This window comes from Bubalus kerabau, chromosome 2 (genome assembly GCF_029407905.1).
Source record: "Bubalus kerabau isolate K-KA32 ecotype Philippines breed swamp buffalo chromosome 2, PCC_UOA_SB_1v2, whole genome shotgun sequence".
Lineage (NCBI taxonomy): Eukaryota > Metazoa > Chordata > Mammalia > Artiodactyla > Bovidae > Bubalus > Bubalus kerabau.
The window spans coordinates 139962645-139984925 of NC_073625.1; the positions used below are offsets into that span (position 1 = coordinate 139962645).

General features: G+C 35.4%; 1 protein-coding gene and 1 long non-coding RNA gene across 3 annotated transcripts in view; both read right to left on the reverse strand.

The window, feature by feature from the left end:
• The window catches only part of NLGN1 (neuroligin 1), a 782190-nt gene that overhangs the window by 568695 nt on the left and 191214 nt on the right, over window positions 1-22281 (reverse strand). The window lies entirely within an intron of this gene.
• On the reverse strand, window positions 14141-17827 carry LOC129643874 (uncharacterized). Its single transcript, XR_008710565.1, has 3 exons — window positions 17632-17827; window positions 17185-17361; window positions 14141-15304 (listed from the first exon to the last, which is right to left on the reverse strand). It is a non-coding gene; the product is annotated as an uncharacterized LOC129643874 (long non-coding RNA).

Below are 22281 nucleotides of genomic sequence, written 5' to 3' on the forward strand. Positions count from 1 at the left end.
GATGCCCTTGGATGCAAAATTAAGGGGAATTATAACCTGCTGGCAGAAGGAAGGAAATAGTGGCTGAAAGAGTCAGGCAGCCTGCAAAACAACAAAAGAACACCCTTAGTGAGTGAGGAGGATCACAGTCACAGAGGAACAGGAATGGGAAGAGCTTAAGAGGAAAACATGCCAGTGTCTGCTTCAGGCTTCTGACATGATGCAGTTTCAAGCTGTGGGAGAAGTTTAACATTGAATAAAAATGTGGGATTGTCACAATTACAATGGTCTGGGATTTTTTTTTGGGGGGGGGGTAATCTGAGTGTGGCCTATCATAAATTTCCTCTGAGGGAAAGAAAATGGTCCACCATGTGGATTAAAAGGCAAAATAGGAAAAAAGAAGTTACTTTATGATTGTCATGTAATGAGTTATTATTTCCATCATTGATTCTACTCAACACAGAAATTTTATGCCAAAAATAGGGGAAAAAAGATGTAAATATAAGAAAAGAAACAACATCTATAAGAAATACTAACATTTACATAGATGATTTAAGAATCAATGTCAAACTATAACAAGTCCAATGGGTCTAACACACAAAAATCAAAAGCTTTCAAATATAAAAATAATGAGCAATCAGAAAATATTATAGAGAAAAGTGTCCATTCATAATAGCAACCAAAAATATGTTAAATTAAAAAAATTTTAATGCATTATAGATTGTTAACTTACTAAAGAGTACAAAAGACCAAAAAAAGGGAAAAAAAAAGGTGTAGAATGATACGTATGTTTTGATTAAATACACATAAAATATTCTTGCAAAAGTTTTGAGTAGGCAGGTAAATATATAGGAAATGATGGCAGATACCCTGATTACAGCAGTTGTTTCTGAGAATGGAAAAGAGATTGGATAAGATTGTGTGGATCACAACAAACTGGAAAATTCTTAAAGAGATGGGAATACCAGATCACCTGACTCATCTCCTGAGAAACCTGTATGCAGGTCAAGAAGCAACAGTTAGAACCAGATATGGAACAATGGACTGGTTCCACATTGGGAAAGGAACACATCAAGGCTGTATATTGTCAGCCCACTTATTTAACTTATATACAGAATACATAATGAGAAAGTCAGGCTGGATGAAGCACAACTTGGAATCAAGATTGATGGGAGAAATATCAATAACCTCAGATATGCAAATGACATCACGTTTATGGCAAAAAGTAAAGAGAAACTAGAGAACCTCTTGATGAGGCTGAAAGAGAAGAGTGAAAAAACGGGCTTAAAATGCAACATTCAAAAAACTAAGATCATGGCATTTGGTTCCATCACTTCATGGCAAATGAACAATGGAAACAATGATAGACTTTATTTTCTTGGGCTCCAAAATCACTTTGGATGCTGACTGTAGTCTTGAAATTAAAAAATGATTGCTCCTTAAAGCTATGACAAACCTAGACAGCATGTTAAAAAACAGACACATTACTTTGCTGACAAAGGTCTCTATAGTCAAAGCTATGGTTTTTCCAGTAGTCATGTATGAACGTGAGAGTTAGACTGTAAAGAAGGCTGAGTGCTAGAATTGAGGCTTTCGAACTGTGGTGTTGGGGAAGACTCTTGAGAGTCCTATGGACTGCAAGGAGATAAAAACCAGTCAATCCTAACGGAAATCAACCCTGAATATTCATTGGAAATGCTGATGCTGAAGCTGAAGCTCCAATACTTTGGCCACCTTATATGAAGAGCTGACTTATTGGAAAAGACCTTGATGCTGGGAGGAAGAGAAGGGGACCACAGAGGATGAGATGGTTGGATGGTATCACCGACTCAATGGACATGAGTTTGAACAAACTCCAGGAGATGGTGAAGGACAGGGAAGCCTGGTGTGCTGCAGTCCATGGGGTCACAAAGAGTCAGACACAACTGAAAGACTGAACACCAACAACCACAGTATAATTATGTTTTTTTCTATTAATTATAACTTTGAAAACCTAAAATCAAACAAAAAAAGAGATTATATAGTTTTGAATGTATTGACTTGTAAAGAAATAAATTAAACATATGATAAAACTTGATTTTAAGTATATCTGAGAAGCACAATGATTATAATTTTGCTATATTCATTTTTTCATAATCTTTTTTAAAAAGAATATCTTCTATAATTTTTCTACTCAAGCGTGAGAAAAATTTTGGGTTTTCCTTCATTATAATAAAAAGAATTTATTCAAATTAAATAAAAGAAACCTTTCTACTGTACACTATTTAAGGTGAGAATAAATTAGTCAAAACTTTAACATCTACAAAATGGAAAACAAATGTATTAATAATCTTTTAAATCTCTTCTCCCTTTAAATAACTGAAACATATATTTATGTTTCTAATAAAAATGTACAATGGATTTTGCTCTGTATGTGGTCAATAGTAATGATCTGATATAATTTTTACACTTTACTACTTTTTGGTTAAATTCAGGACTAAAATGACTACAAGTTAATTATAGCATGTTAAATTTTGAATGCATAGCTACCTCAAGATGGGTATATAAATATACCTGAATGTATATATTTATTTAGAATTAATTTGTTTCCCCATCTTCTTCCTCAAAGGATTTCCATTCTTACAATACAGCATGTGTAAAATAAGTGTTAAATATGTATAAAAAATTTTTTTTTAATTTAAGGTGTAAACATTCTAACTATAAAGCCTAATGTTACCATGTGTTTTTTTTTAATTTTATTTTATTTTTAAACCTCAAACACTGTATTAGTTTTGCCAAACATCAAAATGAATCCGCCACAGGTATACATGTTACCATATGTTAACAATATTAAGTTCTAGAGAATAAATTAGTACTGATTATTTCAAATTCTAGAGTCTTATTAAAGGTTCAATAAATATTTGAAAGAGATGAATGGATACATGAGTGAAACACAAATTACCCATTTATTAGCTTCTATTTTTAAAATAGAAACAACCTACAGATTCAAAGATATCCCTATCAAAATTCCAATGGCACTTCTCAAAGAAATAGAACAAAAAATTCTAAAATTTTTATGGAACCACAAAAGACCCTATATAGTTAAAGCAATCTTGAGAAAGAACAAAGTAAAAGGTATCATGCTCCCTGGTTTCAAACTATACTACAAAGTCATAGCAATCAAACAGTATGGTACTCACAGCAAAACAGACACCTTGATAAATGGAATGGAATAAAGAGACCAAAAATAAATCCAGGCATTAATGGTCAATTAATCTACAACATATTTTTTGAACTGTGGTGTTGGAGAAGACTCTTGAGAGTACCTTGGACTGCAAGGAGATCCAACCAGTCCATCCTAAAGGAGATCAGTCTTGGGTGTTCCTTGGAAGGACTGATGCTGAGGCTGAAACTCCAATACTTTGGCCACCTGATGCAAAGAGCTGATTCATTGGAAAAGGCCCTGATGCTGGGAAAGATTGAGGGCAGGAGGATAAGGGGACGACAGAGGATGAGATGGTTGGATGGCATCACCGACTCGATGGACATGGGTTTGGGTGGACTCCGGGAGTTGGTGATGGACAGGGAGGCCTGGCGTGCTGCGGTTCATGGGGTTGCAAAGAGTAGGACACAAGTGAGTAACTGAACTGAACTGAACTGAACTGAATCTACAACAAAGGAAGCCAAGAATATACAGTGGGGAAAGGACAGTTTTTTCAATAAATGGTGTTGGGAAAACTGGAGAGCTACATGCAAAAGAATGAAGCTGAAACACTTTCTTGCACCATAAAAAAATAAGCTCAAAATGAATTAAATATTTAAATGTGAGGCATGAAACCATAAAACTCCTAGAAGTAAATATGCTTTTTATGCTTTTTAACATAAATCTTAGCAATAATTTTTGGATATGTCTTTTCAGGCAAATGCAACCACAGAAAAAATAAATAGGAATACATCAATCAGCCACAGTAAGGTAATCATCAACAAAACAAAAAGGCAACCATTAATGGAAAAAGATACTTGCAAATCATATGTTAATAGGAGATTGATATCCAAAATAGAGAAAGAACACATACAACTCAGTATAAGAAAGCATACCCTCTATTAAAAAAATGGACCAGAGGACCTGGACAGACATTTTTCCAATAAAATATGCAGATGACCAACAGGTATATGCAAAAAGTGCTCAGTATCCTAATTATCAGCATCATGTACTCAATGGACATGAATTTGAGCAAACTCCAGCAGACAGTGAAGGACAGGGAAGTCTGGTGTGCTGCAGTCCATGGGGTCACAAAGAATCAGACACAACTTAGTGACTGAAGAACAAACACAAATTATCAAGGAAATGCTAATCAAAAGCACAATTGGATACCATGTCATACCTGTTAGGATGGCTATTACCAAAATAACAAAAATAAAAAGGATTGGTGAGTTGTAGACAAAACATACCCCAGGTATACTATTGATAGGAATGTAACTTGTGTATTCACTGTGGAAAACAGTGTGGAGGTCCCTCAAAAATTAAAAATAGAACCACCATATGATCTAGCAATTCTACTTCTGGGTATTTATGCAAATAAAATGAAAATACTAAATCAAAAAACAAACAAACAAACAAACAATAAAAGCACCCCATTCTCATTGTAGCATTATTTACAATAGCCAGGACAGGTATGCAACCAAAGTGTCCAACAATAGATGATTGGATAAAGAAGACTTAGAGGGTATTATGCTAAGTGAAGTAAGTCAGACAAAGAGAAATACTATAGGATTTTACTTACATGTTGAATCTAAAAAACAAACCAAATGAACAAATAAAACCAGAACAGATTCATAGATAGAGAATAAACTGGTGGTTTCCAGAAGGCAGAGGAGTCGGGAGATAAGTTAAATAGATGAAAGGGATTAAGAGGTATAAAATTCCTGTGATAAGTCACAAGAATACAACATTCAGTACAAGGGATATAGTTAATAATACTGTAACAACTGTGTATGTGACAGATGGTAACTATATTTGAAGTGAAGTGAAAGTTGCCCAGTCGTGTCCAACTTTTTGCAACTCCATGGACTGTAGCCCGCCAGGATCCTCTGTCCATAGGATTCTCCAGACAAGAATACTGGAATGGGTTGTCATCTCCTCCTCCATGGGATCTTCCTGACCCAAGGACAGAACCCAGGTCGCCTGCATTACAGGCAGATTCTTTACCATCTGAGCCACCCTTACAGTCATCGTTTTTTAATGTGTAAAAGTATCAAATCAAAATGTGGTACATACACCTGAACTAACATGATATTATATGTCAATTATAGCTCAATAACAAATAAAATAAAAAAATGAGTAAGTTTACCATTGCTTTCCAGTCCAGAAAATTACTTCCTCTACACTTTTCTAGAATTATGATTTCCTCAATGTGCTCAAATACCCTAATCATCACATCTGCATTCACTCTTATAGATTTGTTTTTAAATGATGGAATATGATTGCAAAATTAAGATGAGTCACAAGGATAATGAATTTCTCATTTCCTATTCAGTTTAGAAGAACCTACTATGCACAAAATTGTGCTAAACGTTCCCCATATGCTTACAGATCCCATCATATTATGGGAAGATAGACTTGTAGAGAATTTTAAAATCAGGATGTTTGAAATGAATGATAACAGCAAACCACTATGGGTAGGGAAAAAGGGGAAAGAGAATCAATTTTTCTGTGCAGTCTTAGTGAAGTCTTCTTTGTGGAAGGACATTTGAGGTGAAAACTGAAGAAACAGAGGGCTTTTGAGGGCTGAGAGACAGAAGCAAGACCACTGCAAGCTGAGAAATCAGCTTGAGCAAAGGAATGAAGAAATGATTTTTACTTTGTAACCTGAGTGAACTCCAAGTTCAGTTCCAAAATGTTGTTATTGGCAGCATGTTTTCCAGTTCACTCGCCTTTAGAGACATCTATAAAGATGGTATATAAGTGGCAAAACAACAACAATAGCAAACTTTTCCACCAATTTTATGGAGTGCTTACCATGTTTGTTGCATCACATTCAGTGTCTTACTAAATATGCTAAAAGTTGTATATGGGAGGAACAATTCCATTCCTATTTTGCAGTTGAGGAAACTTAGAAAGGGCAATTAATTTGTCTTAGGTTGTATTTCTTATAATTGGTGGACTAGAATTGTGATTCAAGTGTCTCTCACTCTAAATGGTGTTTTCTTCATCATTACACCCTATCTTCTCTCAAGGGAATTAGGAGTCCATGAGAAATAACACCAGATCAGAATTTTAGATATACTGTAGTAAACATTCGTTTAATATTGAACCAACAGAAATGTAAAATATCAGAGGGTAGCATGAGGTAATGAAAATATTTATATATCACTCTATAGTTTAAAAAACTTTTAAAAACTATTAATTTTAGAAAGAGCAAAGGACAGAAGTTAAGACAATTCATCTGTACCCCACACTTTAGATCAACCACCAATCATCTATGCACGAAGCTTTAATTTTGCAAATGTTTTATCTGTGTAATTATCTTATTAAATTTCATTATTTCAAAATAAACAGTGAACTCCCAGAATAAGAGTAAGCTTTTTCAATTTTGTCACAGCATCAGGCATTTTCTTGGCATTTTAAGCTAATAAATGGATGATGGATATATAAGCAACTGTTTATTCATCTGCAAAATAAAAATTTGCTCTAGGTCTCTTGAGGTTCTGACCTTTTTCTGAAGTCCAGGAAAAAGAACATAACTTGAAAATTTTGCTGCACTTTTGTAACATAGCAGAAACTAGGGACCTCCATTAACTGCCTTGAGCTGTGAAAACTACAGATTTTGCATGCATTAACTATAAACAGCAAGAATACTGGTATTTTTCTCGTGTCCTGTAAGGGAAATACCACCTTTTATCAATGGGGTGAGTGGTGTGAAAGTGAAAGTGAAGTCGCTCAGTCGTGTCCGACTCTTTTTGACCCCATGGACTACAGCCCACCAGGCTCCTCTGTCCGTGGGATTTTCCAGGCAATAGTACTGGAGTGGTTTGCCATTTCCTTCTCCAGGGGATCTTCCCGACCCAGGGATCGAACCCAGGTCTCCTGCATTGTAGACAGATGCTTTACCATCTGAGTCACCAGGGAAAGTGTGAGGAAGAATGTAACAGAAGCAAACTAACTCGGAACTCCTGAGTAGTTCAATTCATAACTCTAATGAGATGCTCTTGTCCATTTATTCGCTGGCAGTTGACTAAAGGAAGTTAAATACATGAACTCAACCTTTTACTCTTCTTTCCATTCAGGGTCTCTTTTACCAGCCTAATGCTTATCTCTAAACCTGCATTTTGTGTGCCAAGTACCAGGTAGATCTTCACAAATGATTCTTCAGACACAGACTCACCTTTCAAAGCGCTAAGCACCTAGAAAGGCAGACAGCTTACACACACACACACACACTCACACAAACACACATACACACACGAGTTGCCAAGGGAGCACATGCTGAAAAGTTCAGAAGAGTTTTCTGCACTGAAAGCTGGGTTATGGGAAGGAGCTAGACTGGCAGGGAATACAAGACACTAGTAATGTATGTTTGGAGAGAATGTTGAGAAGTGAAGTACAGATCAGGAAGCCCAGTGGTTAAGTTACTTGAACGTGTACTATAACCGAAGTAAAGGTGGAAGATGAGGAACGGGTCAGGTTACAGCTCCCCTGGTAAATCATGCTAACTAGCTTGGTTTTTCTTCTGGAAGAAATAGCTAATATCACTGAAAGATATTGGCAGGGTTTTATGGTAAATACTAAACTGATAGCTGTGAAAAAGATGGATCAATGGGGGAAAGATCATTATTCATGCTGAAAAATCACTATTAATCATTATAACCAAAACTATGCCTCCTGATTCAGACTCTTTGGGCCATGATGAGTCTCAAATTAATAGAGACCCACCTAGGTAAATTAAAATTTAAGTTTGTTGTTTTGCTTTTGACTGAAAATATAATTTAGTACTTGTGACTGGCTATTACATTCATTTGATAAGTAAAAGGATGAAAATTAAAACATAAATGTATTTTGATGGAAAGAATTTTTAATAGTACTAGGAAGAGATAATTAAAAGGTAGCCTTGAAGAAATACTTGACATATGTAATATGTAAAGTGTAAGCTGATGAATAGCGACCATTCCAAGAGTTTGAACACCTTTGAAAGAACATAAGAACATAAACCTTTGAAAAAACATAAGTTTGAACACCTTATGCTCGAGAGGAAGATCTTCTCAAGATCCTAAGAAGCAAATCTGTACAGGATTGTTTACTAGGATTGGGGGAGGGGGCTATTCACTCATTAAAAAACTGCTTGGTGCATGAATTGTCTCAGCCATTTTTCTCTCACATCCTGTTGAACCATCTTGAGTAACTGACAATTCATGAATAAACTCATTCTTTATCAGATAAGTAGAGCTTCACAAAGAACATCTTTGCTGTCACATAGCAGGAACTAGATATTTTCTAAAGGATCAGTGAAGTACTATACTCTGAATGATAACACTAATCTTTCTCTCTCTTTTTTTTTGTTTTTGGTAAAACTCAGGTATTGGAAAATCAAATTGGGCTATCTAATTTCCATCTCTTTTTTTTCCTAAATGTTTCATGAATACATATGAATTTGAGACAGAACTTCAGGTAGGAAAAAACTAGAAGTCAATGCAGGAATTTATTTCTGAAAAATAACTGTACTTAGATAATACTGAGGTGAATTGAGAAACTTAAACAGAAGGAAAATTTAAATGTTTAAAGGAACCTTAAAACTTACAATTTAAACTATAAAATAATATTATTCAAAAGCAAAAAGTAAAATGATTAGGGATGGAATTGTATCAAATATGAAGATCCTCTTAATGGCTGGACTTTGACGAATGATTTATCTAGGCTAGTTTCTTGATTTTGAAACTATCATAATTTGAAAGAAAAGGAGAAATTTTAAAACATATACAATCAGAATATCAAGTAAGATGTTTTTAACTTCTCCAAATTGAGAGTCACTGTGTCCATTCTCTTTACTTAGTAAACAATGTATTCATATATGGAATGATTTAATGAATTAGCTGGATAGTTTAAAGCAAATAATAAATTTCTCATGGAGAGATCTTGAAAAGTCAGTATCTGAGACTATCTGAATAAATTATCCAGTACTATTAGTTTTAGTTTCTTTCAGGTGAAAATGCCTGTTGCCTTGAAAATATCTTTGTATACTCCAAGATTTTGTCAATCATTTCCTATATATTAGAAAATATTTTTATGTTAAGTACAAGCCAACTTCAATCTATATTGTCCATCACTCATTCATTCACCAACATATTTAGTATATTATGTGCCAAATATAACTTGGTCATCAAGTGTAAAAAATTCCTTTAGGTTTACAGTATTGTTTTAAGTACCTAAAGTTCTAAAACAGTGTCTAAAGACAAATGTTAAGCACATAAGGAAAACATGCCAACCCCTTCTTTTGTTTTTCCAGGTTAGTAATTTATTTCCACATTATAATTACACATTAAACATTTACAGCCACTTATAGCTGAAGTTTTAAAGTGCCCTCTCAAGATAAACTGTAATTACTATTTATTGTACCATTACTGATCTGAAGAATGGAGCATCAGTGAAGGAGATAATTTTAGGGAGAGAGGCAGCAGATAACTTTTCACTAAAATTTCAAAATTATTATTTAACCAGATAAAACTTTGGTAATCATTTTCATTTAACACAGGAGTTTTTAAATGACTCTATGATAAAATGATAGCCAGAAATAACTCAAGTTCACACCCTGCATTAATTTATAACCTTGTCCCTAAATTATACAAATGGAAATATTTATTATTTTTGCATCTGTAAGATAAGTTTCCCTTTGTTTCTTTGAATATCCACTGAGGCTAGCTCTCTTAACAAATTGTGAGCTAACAAATTCATGTTACAAATTGTGAAATTTTAGTTTCAACAGTTTCCTATGAGAATAATTCAATGCAGGGATCATGCTCTACTAACTTTGTGACTTAACCTTTTTTTCCCCCTCTGTTTCTACCCTTGCAAAATGGAGAAACAAAAACATTTTAGGTATTCTACATAATGTGTATAATAGGATGACAAACACATACCAAATATATAGTCATTATTCAATAAATAGAAGATAATACTGTTGCTACTGCGACTAGTACTATTACTAATAAGCGCTAATACTAATAAAAGTAGGAGGAGGAGGAGAAAGAAAAATAAGGTGAATGATAAAAAGCACAAGGAAAAGAGGAAGAAAAGACAAAACACAATAAAGAAATCACATTTGTCCGTGTGTGTGCATATATACATATATATACAAATATATATACACATGTATATAATAATACAAAAATAGTAATAAAAGAGGGTATTCTCTTCCACCAAGTTGAACTATGCCACCAAAACCCTGATCTACCTCTAAAGGACATACCAGATGTAACACAGAGATGATGAAGGATCTGTGACCAAATAATCATATGCTGGGGAAAAAATGTGCTGAAAAGAAATGGAAATCAATTCACTTTTCTTTTCTCATTGAAGCAGATAGTAAAAGTATGTAAAATCACTTTTCTTGGTAACCAACCACATTATATAAGAGTAGGTCTCTTTGTGGAATCAGTGGTCATTCCCAAAACCCTGGAATTGAAGGAAAACAAACACAGTGGACTGGACCAATGGAATCCTTGTTTTAAGAAAGCACATAAAATTCTCTAAAACAGGATGCTATCCCTATTAAACACTTGCTGACTCTTGGGTTGTAGAGAAAGGAGAAGGCTACAGGAAACGATTTCAATTTCAAAACAGGACATAAGAAATTCTAGTTCCTTTTTCAACCTTTTGCTCATACTGGTAAGTTTTCTCTTTGTTTCTTTGCATATCATTTTATTTACCACCTCTCTAGGGACATTATCACTGATTTCTCTCAATCTGCTTAACCCACAATGTAGAAACAGCTCTTGCCTATCTGATTAAATTATCTTTTATTTTCAAAAACAATGGAACTTTCGCTTCACATTGTTTTAGACTATGAAAACACATTTTCCTGTATATCTTTTTCCACTGTATATCATAAGAAACTTCATGCTATTAAAAAAAAAATGCTTTACAGGTCTGGGAAAAATTCACAATGAATGAGATATGAAGTAAGGTAAACCAAAAAAAGAAAAAGAACACAAGTATCCTAGCAAAACAAAATTAAACTTGTTATATAAAAGAAACCAAAATTATGATTTTCTCTTGTATTTTCCAATTGTATTCAAAAGAACATACATATATATATACATCTATATCTATATCTATCTGTATATAGATACTTTCTTCCTACCCCTTGCATAAGACCTGGCAAATAGTAGATAGGTGAATAATGTTTGCTGAATGAAGAAAAAAATTCAATCAGACAAGTGAACACATATTTGTACTTTTGAATATACTAGAACAAAAACAGAGGGGGGCTGCCTTATATCAGGGCTTCCCTCATGGCTCAGACAGTAAAGAATTTGCCCGCAATGTGGGAGACCTGGGTTCGATCCCAGGTGGTAAAGATCCCCTGGAGAAGGAAATGGTTACCCACTCCAGTATTCTTGCTTGGAGAATTCCACGGACAGAGGAACCTGGTCAGCTGTGGTCCATGGGGTCACAAAGAGTCACACACGACTGAGTGACTAACACTTTCACTTTTCTTTTCCCTTACATCATGTGCTAAGATAACATTCATGAAATAATTAGCAGTTAATTATCTCTGTTCTTAGCAGTATAGGAAGTGCAGAAATTTTTTCTAACCAAATAAGTTTAACAGATTGGAAGAAGAAAAAGAGGGAAGTAAGTTCTCCAAACCCTGTCTATCTCTCTAATCATATCCTTATTAGCAGTTGTAACAGGGAAAAGGGCTTCCCTGGTGGCTCAGTTGGTAAAGAATCTTCCTGCAATGCAGGAGACCGGGGTTCCATCCCTGGGTCAGGAAGATCCCCTGGAGAAGGGAATGACAATCCACTGTAGTATTCTGACCTGGAGAGGAACCTGGTGGGCTACTATTCATGGGCTCATAAAGAGTCAGATGCGACTGAGCTACTAACACTTAACTTTTAACTTCAGCAGGAAAAAGGCTACAGACATACCTCTTGGAGGGAAAGGAGGGTATATCAGATCCGTATTCTCTGACTGTTTGGAGAATTCTGTGACAGTTGTTGAAACAGATATCCTAGACTGTCATAAAATCAGTATTTAGAACTTCTATTTCAATGAACTGACTCTTTCTTCCTCTTCTTCCTTTTATGTTTCCTAACATGTTCTGACCCCCACCAAACTTGATCCTAATCTTGGCAGAACTAGAGTCAATGAACAAGCAGTCACTTTTCAATGTCTAAGTTACTCTCTTGCAGTGAGCTAAGCACTTAAAGAGATACATTAACTTACAGGCCTCTTGGGTGCTATTCAGAGTAATGGTTTATAACAGTTAATAATGTATAACATAACTAGAGAATGCCTTAGGCAGGCTCATTGTGTAGTAAACATAATAAAATGGTTGCTTTTTAGTATCAATTGGAAGTACATTATTTCTCCCACCATTAAGACATAGTAAATGAAGAAAAAGATCACATCATTTGCATATTTTATGTAGCCATGTTATATTTTATCTCATTTAGATTTTAATCACTCAAATGCTTTGTTGTTCACCTTTTCTGTATTATATTTTTAAAAGGTACAAATATTTGTTTACACCATCACAAGATTGATCCCATGTTTAGCAACCCACTGTTACAGTAACTGCTTTTCATTTTATTATAAAACAAATGTGCTTCATTACCAGGAAAAGTCAAATTTAGACACAGCATGTTTGCTTGTCAGAGAATATCATTCTCTGAGGTCTGATTTAACACTGTTCTTTTGTTATTTCCCTTCTTTTCAAGGGGGATACTCCTCACCTCTCAACCACCTCAGAACCCCGCCCCCCCCCCCAGCCACCCTTGGCTTATTTCCTGTCCTGGAGAAATAAATAAAATAATCAGGATTAAATCAGAATAATGCCTCAATATTACTAACATTATTAGCAGATCAAAAAAAATTTTTTTAATTTAAAAATTACTAGCAGATTATAAGATTATTGTCCCTCAAACTTTCTCTGAACTTTCAATTGCTTTCTGGAATTATTTCTTTGCTTTGAACTCTGAGAACTACATGTCTTTGCTGGCTCATTCCAAGCATTTAATCAAAGACTTTGATATTAAGCTGATATTTCTTGGCTCATTGCTATTAGGTTGGTCTTCTGTCATTGATTTGTTCCTGGTAAAAGTCCGTTATTTCAATTGAGAGCTTAAAACAGAGGAAAAAAGTAACAAGGACAAAAAAAAAAAAAAAATCATTCACTCAGCTCATAGAATGTTGGCCAAGACCTTATTTGCTCATTTTTACTAATTTTGGAGTTACCAGGCTAGAAGTATTTCTGTAGGAAATGAAGGTTATTAAAGAAGAGGAAGTCTATTAAAACATTAATGGAAGGTCCCTATCTCAAAAACATGATGATCTATTTAATAAAAAATCTCAGAAAGAGCTGTCCAAAATGAGCTAAATAACCATATTTAACAGTGGCAATGTTTCATAAATCTTGACCATCAGAGTGCCTCATCAGGACCCCTTAACTTTTACCCCAATGCAACTGCACTTCTGATTCACACTTAATTATTCAAATTGTCTCCCTGATATCTTACCCCATCACACTCTGCCTAGCTGTCAGGGCCAATAAATACAGCTTAAGTGATCAACCTGTCTCCCTGGTTTGGAACCTCTGCCTGCCTCCAAGGAGACATCATCTCTCTTTTCAATAGAAGAGATAATAGGTTCTCTAGTGGGCTTTGAGCACCCCACCAGAACAAGCAAATTAGGATGTTTTTTAAACACAAGGAGTCCATCTCAGTATTATCATTACAGGCCAATCTGAGTATTTAAAAATTTGCATATTGGCTTATATTCAGTTTATATGCTGAATATAAAGAAAGAAAACATTATGTCAAAAATGGGTAAAATTGAGTCAGCCTTCAGCAGTGCCGGGGTCCAGCCCCAGCTGATCCAGGGTATTCGAAGGAGAGACGGCGTAGGCGAGGGTCGGGAAACAACTGCTTAATTAAACGTTAATTAAGGATATAAAGAGTAATAGAATGAGGATAGCTCAGTGAGGAAATTTAGTGGAGAAAAGAAGCTGAATAAAATTCCAAAGCAGGGAATTAACGTCACCTACGAAGGCCACAGGCGTCCTCCCGTTCTCCCGAAGGAGAGGAGACACTAAGGCCTCCCCGGTCGGATCTTAGAAGCCCAGGCAAAATTAGTAGGCTTGAGGAGCTTCCCCGCCTCAGAGGAAAAATTCAGCCAGAAGGTGAAAGAAGGAACGACATGGGGAGACCAAATTTCGGTGAACAAAAAAAAGGGGCGTACTTGATTTTCCAAAGTAGTTTTATACCTTAAGTTGTGCATAGAGGATAATGGGGGAAGGGGTGGAGTCATGCAAGGACAGCAGTTCCTGGTTCTAATTGAAGCCAGGCTTTCAAACTTATCATATGCAAAAGTTCAGGTGATTGACATCATCTTCTGGCCTGGAGGCCTGTTAACATTTTAAGAAACTTATTTTTCTCTAAAGGTGATTATTCCAAAGTCAGGCACCAGCCTCCAAAAAAGCATTGGACAAAGCTGCATTTTACATTTCTATACACCCATTATATCAATCAATACACTGCCAAGGACACAGTAGGTAAGGAGTATGGAGACTGAGCAGCAAACATTGGCTCAACAAGTGAAAAACCCTTCACCAATACAATTTCTAATCAATCTTTTAACTACTCAAAAGAATCTGTGTTTAGACAGTTTAGAACATCTCCTGCCTCTCACAGTTGGGAGGCTCTGAACAATCACATGTGGCCGGAAAAACCTATTCAGGCAGGCTAGAGGACTTCCAAAGGAGTTTGTAGGTTGAAACACTGTCACACCCAGGAATTATTAACTGGAGCTGTAAGCTAATTCTTTTTTCAGAGAGAGGTAGTGGGGGACAGCTCCCCGTAAAGTCAGAGGTGTAGGTGAAAGCACAAAGCAGAAAGTAGGCAGACTCTGGTTTTGGGGGTAGATGCTCGAGAATTTCCAGGGGGACTCCTGAGGCTCGATCCCGCCTTTGCGTATGCCGAGCCTCCTTCCTCATGACCTTTGCCATGGGCGGAGTGCCTCACGCTGGCCCCCGGCAGTGACAGAATTCCAGTTGAGCTATTCCAGATCCTCACTCAATATGCAATATGCTGGCTCCAGGCACAGGAGTTCCCAGGGTACTTCACAAAATGGCTGGAAATGAAGCAGAATTTACTATCTTATTCTACCCAGAGGCTACCAAAAATAGTTCTTATAACAACTGTTATCGGCCCAGAGTCAAAGCAGCATGATTTTAGGTAGTTCCTGGAAAACATTTGCTAATCACTCTTTTTTTGCTGACTTGAATATCAAGATTTGTGTAATGCCAACATATTCACGAATTAGAAACTTTAGTTGCTGTGATTGTCATTTGTTATTGTAACAGCAAAATTGGCATTTCAAAAACTGTGACTAAGAAAAATACACAAATTTTTTCCATGGCTTGTTTTAATATTATCGAAGGTTTCTGAATCTTGCAGACATAAAAACTCATTTGTGTCATGCATGGCTTTAATAAGTGGAAAATATACTAAGGAAAACTAAACTGAACCACTTACTAAATGAGCATATAGTAGAATGAACTATGCAAGAAGGGTAATCTGGTTTTATGTACCAACGAATAAAACATTAAGAGATTTACGTAAATAAAATTCCTTGGTTCAATTCTATTTGCTGTAGCAAGAACTTCTGAAGTAAAATGAAAACAAAATCCTGCCACATCTTGACTAGAATCATCATCATTTTAGGCTTCTAAAATTGTACAAAACTCATAGTTTTCACAATTTGTGTTAAATCACTCAGTTGTGTCCGACTTTGCAACCCTTTGGACTGTAGCCTGCCAGGCTCCTCTGTCCATGGAAATTTTCAGGCAAGAATACTGAGGTGGGTTGCTATTTCCTACTCCAGGGGATCTTCCCGACCCAGGGACTGAACCCAACCATGTATTCTGTGTCTCCTGTATTGCAGGCAGGTTCTTTACCCCCTGAGCCATCAGGGAAACCCATAGTTAATAATTAGTGTATTCATTCAATAACTATGTCCAAAGTTTCTAAATTCCTCAAGAAACTGTGAAAGGTGCAAAGATAAATGGGGATTTTTCTCTTAAAGGATTTTATAGAGAAGTTGAGGAGACATGTATATAAGCAACTATAATTTGAGGTGGGAAGTGGTAATTGCCTTAAGAGAAGTAAAAGTAAAGTGTTATGGGACCCCAAAGCAAGATGACAGAACTTCCAACTAGTAAGAGAGAAGATTTTATATGAATGTAAAATTTTAAAGCCACTGACAAAGAAGCACATGTGGCTCAGAAATAGACCACAGTATATTGTGGAATATAATGGATCACTAAGGAGGTTTTTCAATTCATTCAAAAGGATGGTATAGTTAGTAAATGGATGTTATAACTGGCTATCTGTTAGAAGAAAATACATTGGAGCCCTCCCTGTCTTACCCAATTCCCACTGATTAAAGATGTAATTATAAAACAATAAAAATCTCAGAAGACAATTTATATTATATAAAACAACCTAGATATTTGAGAGTTTGATAAACAAGATAACAAACATAGACAATAAACATATTTACTACATACACATTTAAAATTCATATATGAACAAAATATATCTTCAGCAATTAATAAATGATAGATTCAAAAACAATTACTTGTAATACACATAATTTTAAAAATTTATTTTTCATATATTAAAAGTTTTAAAAATAGATAACAAAAATCTGATATTCCAGTAGAAAAATGAGCCAAAGATAATCATAGAAAATTTACAGAGCAAATCAAAATGGCCAAAGATAGATGGAAGTATGATGAACCACCATGGAAAGTGAGAGAAATGCAAATGAAAGCAATTCTGCAATATGACTATTTTTTCCAGTAAACGGAATATGACCAAAAGCGTAATAATGCCCAGCATTCCCCCATGTTGTAGGGAACTCTTATACATTGCTTACAGAAATGTTAACTTTCACAAACTTTTCAGAAAGTAATTTGAAAGCATGCGTTCAAATTAAAACCCACATACCAGTGATTCCACTCCCACAGGGTTTTAGTGGCAAAACTAGCAGAGGAAACCTGAATGCTTATCACTAGGGAAATGGTTGAGTGAATTGTGGTTGATCTCTGCTGAGACTATTACGAAGTTATAGTCTTCACCAGTTATAATCTTCACCAGCTGATGAGGCGGGATTTCTGTAATGAGCTGTTAAGTAAGAAAAAGCAAGATGCAAAGATGTATAGATGAAATCTTTCTATGCTGTAATTCACACAAAGATATGAAAGGGGTGTGTGTGTGTATAATTATATGAGTTAATAGAATATGGAAGTAGCAAGTTAAAAATCAAGATCCTGGGGGCAGAAAGTGAAACAAAAATGTGATGGGAAAGGGAAAGAAAATGTATAAGGTAGAATAAAAGCAACTCAATAATATGGGCTGAACATTCTGCATGTCTGTAAGTACAAAACTACTAACTCATCAGTAAAGGTACGGAAAACTGGAGACATCTCTGCACCAATGGGGCTCCCAGAGTGAGAACCATAGGAGAGGATCTATAGTTCTACCAGAAGTAATTTCATAGCCACACTGATTGAAGGTTATTACCGGTTCCCCAGGAAGGAAAAATCAAGGGCTGCTGTTGGAACCTACACAGCCTTCATTTATTTAGCTGCATGTAATTGGAAATAGTAACTGTTTAGTTACCTTTTTTTTTTTTAATTTAAAAATTGAGTTGAATTTGAAGAATCATTACAAATATAAATGGAGAGTGGGCATTTTTGGTAATATAAAGTTAGTTTATTTTGCTAAAGTATAAAGATGTGTTAACAGAGAGCAGAGGGAGGTATTTCTGGAAATATTCATTTACAGCTTAATTATGGGAAAGACTGGCTGGCTAAGCAGCTTGGACTTGCTCTTGTAGGCTCTAGGTTGCTAACAACATATTAACAGGAAATCTATAAGATCAACTGGATGGAGGCTAGGGGACAGAGTAGCAAAATGAGAATTTAATTTTAAATAATATTTTATTTCTACTGTCATAAGTCAGAAACTTTCAGCAGAAGAATTTTTTTGTTTTCTAAATACATAAAATTAGAGAGTTTGATATCATCAATTCCCCTCTATCCATTGTCTTTGTCAGCTTGGGCTGACATGACAAAATTCCATAGACAGGGTAGCTTAAACAACAGAAATTGATTTCTCACAGCTCTGGAGGCTTGTAAATCTAAGATCAAGGTGCCAGCCAATTCAGTTTTCAGTAAGAGCTCTCTTCCTGGATTGTAGAAAGTTACCTTCTTTCTGTGGCCTCACACAACCTTTCCTTGGTATGTGAATGCATGGGGAGAAAAAGAGAGAAATTTCTGTGCCTGCCTCTCCTTATAAGGTGACCAATCCTATTAGATTAGAATCCCACCATTATGACTTCATTCTATCTTGATTATCTCCTGTAGGAGATAATTATCTCCTGTGAGTCCTATCTCCAAAGCCACATTGTAGCTAGAGCTTCAACTTGTGAATCTGAGACAGAAGCAATTCAGTCCACAGCAACTATCATCCAAGTTTGATAAAGATTTGTCACTCTTATATCATGTCCTACTTCTTTTAACTTACAAAGTATCTTAAAGCAAGTTTCAGATATATCATTTCACACCTATACACTGAAGTAAGCAATTTTGAAATCTATAAGGTTTTATTTACATAAACACTTGGCCATTCCACCCCTAATAAAATCAATGATAATTGGTATAATTTAACTACCACACCATTTTCAAATTTCACTGTCTCCAAAACACCATTTTTCTGTTGTTTTGTCTGAATCAGAATATAAACAATGTCTGCACATTGCCACTGGTTGTTAAATATCTTAAATTTAGTTTACTATAACTATCTTCTCTCACCCATTTTTTTGTTACCATTAGTCTAATTTAAAAACTGAGTCAGAATTTTTGTTAGAATGTCCTATATTCTAAATGTATATGTCTTATCATGATGTCATTTAAAGTGTCCTCAAATTATCTACATTTCTTGCAAAATATTAGTTAACTCTAAAGACTTTTTTAGATTCAGGTACAACTTTTAATTTTTTAAAGATATTTTATAAGTGATGCTGCATATTTTATTTCCCAAAATGTCAGGGTGAATATGTCGCATGATGTTGCTTTGTCCTACTTTTAATAATTCTAAGATTAAGCAGTGGGTCAAGATGATGACATCTGATTCTCCATTAACCTTTCATCTGATGGCTTGATCTATTAATGATTTTGCCTAAATCATTGACTTCACTGGGTATGGCAAAAATGTTGACTTTCCTTAGCTATACTGTCTTCTACAATTTACACACATACTTTTTTTTAACTAACTTTTTTCTCATCAACATTTAAATGTTTAAGAAAGCTTGGCACCATCTTGGGCTAAGAGGAGGACCACATGTTTATATTTTATTTTCCTCCACAGGTTAGAGTTGTGACAGAACTATTGACAATTTCCTATAGATTTATTCATTCACCCAATATTTCTTGTAAGGCCACTATAATAAGCCTAGGGAATACATCAGTGCACAAATGTTCAAAAATTTTTACACAAAATCATTAATAAAGACACTAATGATAAACCATATAAATAAGTAAACAATAGTCTTTTAGATGGTGAAAAGTCCTCTGGAAAAATGCGTGACAGAGGAAAAACTAGGGCCTGTTAAGAGAAAGGGGCATTGCAATTTCAAATAGCAGAGTTTAGAAAAAGCCTTAAAATATTATGACACTTTAGTGAAGACAAAAAAAAAAAAAAAAAGAGAGAGAGAGAGAGAGAGACCACACCGTGTAGATATTGGAGGGAAAATATTCTTTACAGACAGAACATCAAGTAAACAAATGTCCTAAGGCTAGAGCATGCCTACTTTACAGAAGACCAAGGAAGCCAGTGTAGCTGAACATGATAAGCAAATAAGAGAGGAAGTAGATACTCAAATAGGACCTAGACTTTGTAAGACTTTGTAGGCCACTGTGTGAACTTTGGTCTTTACTCTGGATAGAAAAGGAGCCACTGAAGTGTTCTGAGGCAAGGAATACCATGATATGATATCCATTTGAACATCATCACTGTGGTTGTTGAGAACAGGCCTACAAGGGCAAGGATAGAAGGAGAGAAAGTATAATGAAGGTGAGGGATGATGGTGTTTTGGTCCAGAATGGATGAAAAGAGATCAGATTCTAGACATATTTTGAAGATACAGCCAAGACAGTTTGAGGGAATATTAGATGTTGGGTGTGAGAGGAAGATGAAAGTCAAGGATGACTTTAATATTTCTGATCTGAGCCACTAGAAGTTTGAAGCTGCTTTTAGCTAAGTTAAGGAAGACCATGAAGCCAAGAAAAAACATATGGACATGTCATGCTGGAGATGACTATTGGAATTCTAAGAGAACAGGCCGTGAAATATCCAAATCTGAATTGAAGGAGAGGCCTGGAGTAGAAATTAAAATTTTACCATTATAAATTCAGAGATAGTATTTAAAGTCAGGAGTTTCAGTAAGCATAGCTTTGAAAAAGAGTTCAAGGATTGAGCCTTTTTATCATAGTCACATGCTGATGGAAATGATCATCACAGGCTGATGGTAAAGAGGAAAAAAAAAAACAAAAGGTGGTAAAATAAGGGGTTGTTATGGAACAATCTCCAGGAGTTGGCAAAAGGAGATGATGTCTAGTATATAAGTCAAGGGTTTGGCCTTTCTTGCAATATGAGGGTGGAGATGGGGGCTGGCAGGAGGTGAGGTGAGGCGAGGTAAGGTAAGCTAAGATAAGGTAAAGAGAGATCATGAACACTCTCTCCTCGTTTTTATTTTTTCACTGAAATAGGAGGCAAGATAACAAGCTGAGAGTAAAGACTGAAGAACTATTGACAATTTGAGGGAAGGAAAGGTCAATGACAGAAGGAAGGAAAATAAACAACAGAACTGTAATATAATTATCGGGCAGCCTGGGAGCCACTTGAAGTCGGCAGTATATTTAGAGTGGCCAGCCACACAATGTGGTTGTGGCCTTTCCTATCCTGTTTAGCAGAATGAGTAGAGAAGCAGACAATCAAGGTCTAGGAAGAGAAGGGTAGAGAATTAAACATGGTTGTAGATAAGAGATAACAAAGATGGACCGTAAGCTGTTTAAACTCCAGGAAGAAGATATGAATACCATGAGAACAAGGAAGAGTTAGTTAAATCAACAAGTGCATTGCTGAATAGGATTGAGCATTTAAAGATCTGGGGGTATCAAGGGTAAGCTTGGAATAATGTAGCTGGTATTGTAGAGAGGTATCCTGAAAACAAGATCATGGAGGAATTTCTACTTCTGACAAGATACAGGATGTGCCTTTGGGAGTGAGTGGTTGACAGAGGGCTGAGGGCAAGAAGGAAGGAGAGAGTTCAGGAGGTCTACAGTCTTCACAGAAAAAACTGGGGAAGTTTTCCATGCTAAAAAAAAAAAAATCAAGAATACAAATCTATATTTTTAAGAAACCAGAAAACATATGTTACTTGCAACTCAGAAGTCTGGCAAGAGGGATATTTGTTATCATAATCCTGGAAATAACTCACATTCATGAATGGAATTCTGAAGACCAGAAAAATCCAATTACAGTACACATGGAACATAAGATCTTCACCTGTCTGGAAAAGAGACCGTGTTTCAGCCACTTTTCCCAGAATTCTTTTCTCTGTCTGTGAAAAACCACTCACATTAAAACACAGTGTTTTAACATCATAGGACTTGGAGTCAAAACCAGATTCAAATCACAGCTCCATGATTTACTACATGTAAAAGTTTGGTCAGCTAAAAGTTTGGTTAAGCTAAAGGTTAACCCTTAGCTTCTTATCTGTAAAATTGGGAAGTAAACTTCAAGGATGATCATGGGACTCATAAAAGGTAATGCTAATATTATTAAAGAATAAATAGATTATTGTAACACTAGATAATGAAATTCTTAGCATAGTACTTAGAACAGTGCTTAGTAACTATTATATTTTATTGCTAAATCCTCTTAAACTTTCACATTTCCATGACTTTGTTTCTGTTATTGTCTTTTAAGAATATGCAGTTCCTTCCTATGTACAAAAAAATGTGTTGGCTTGTTTATCTA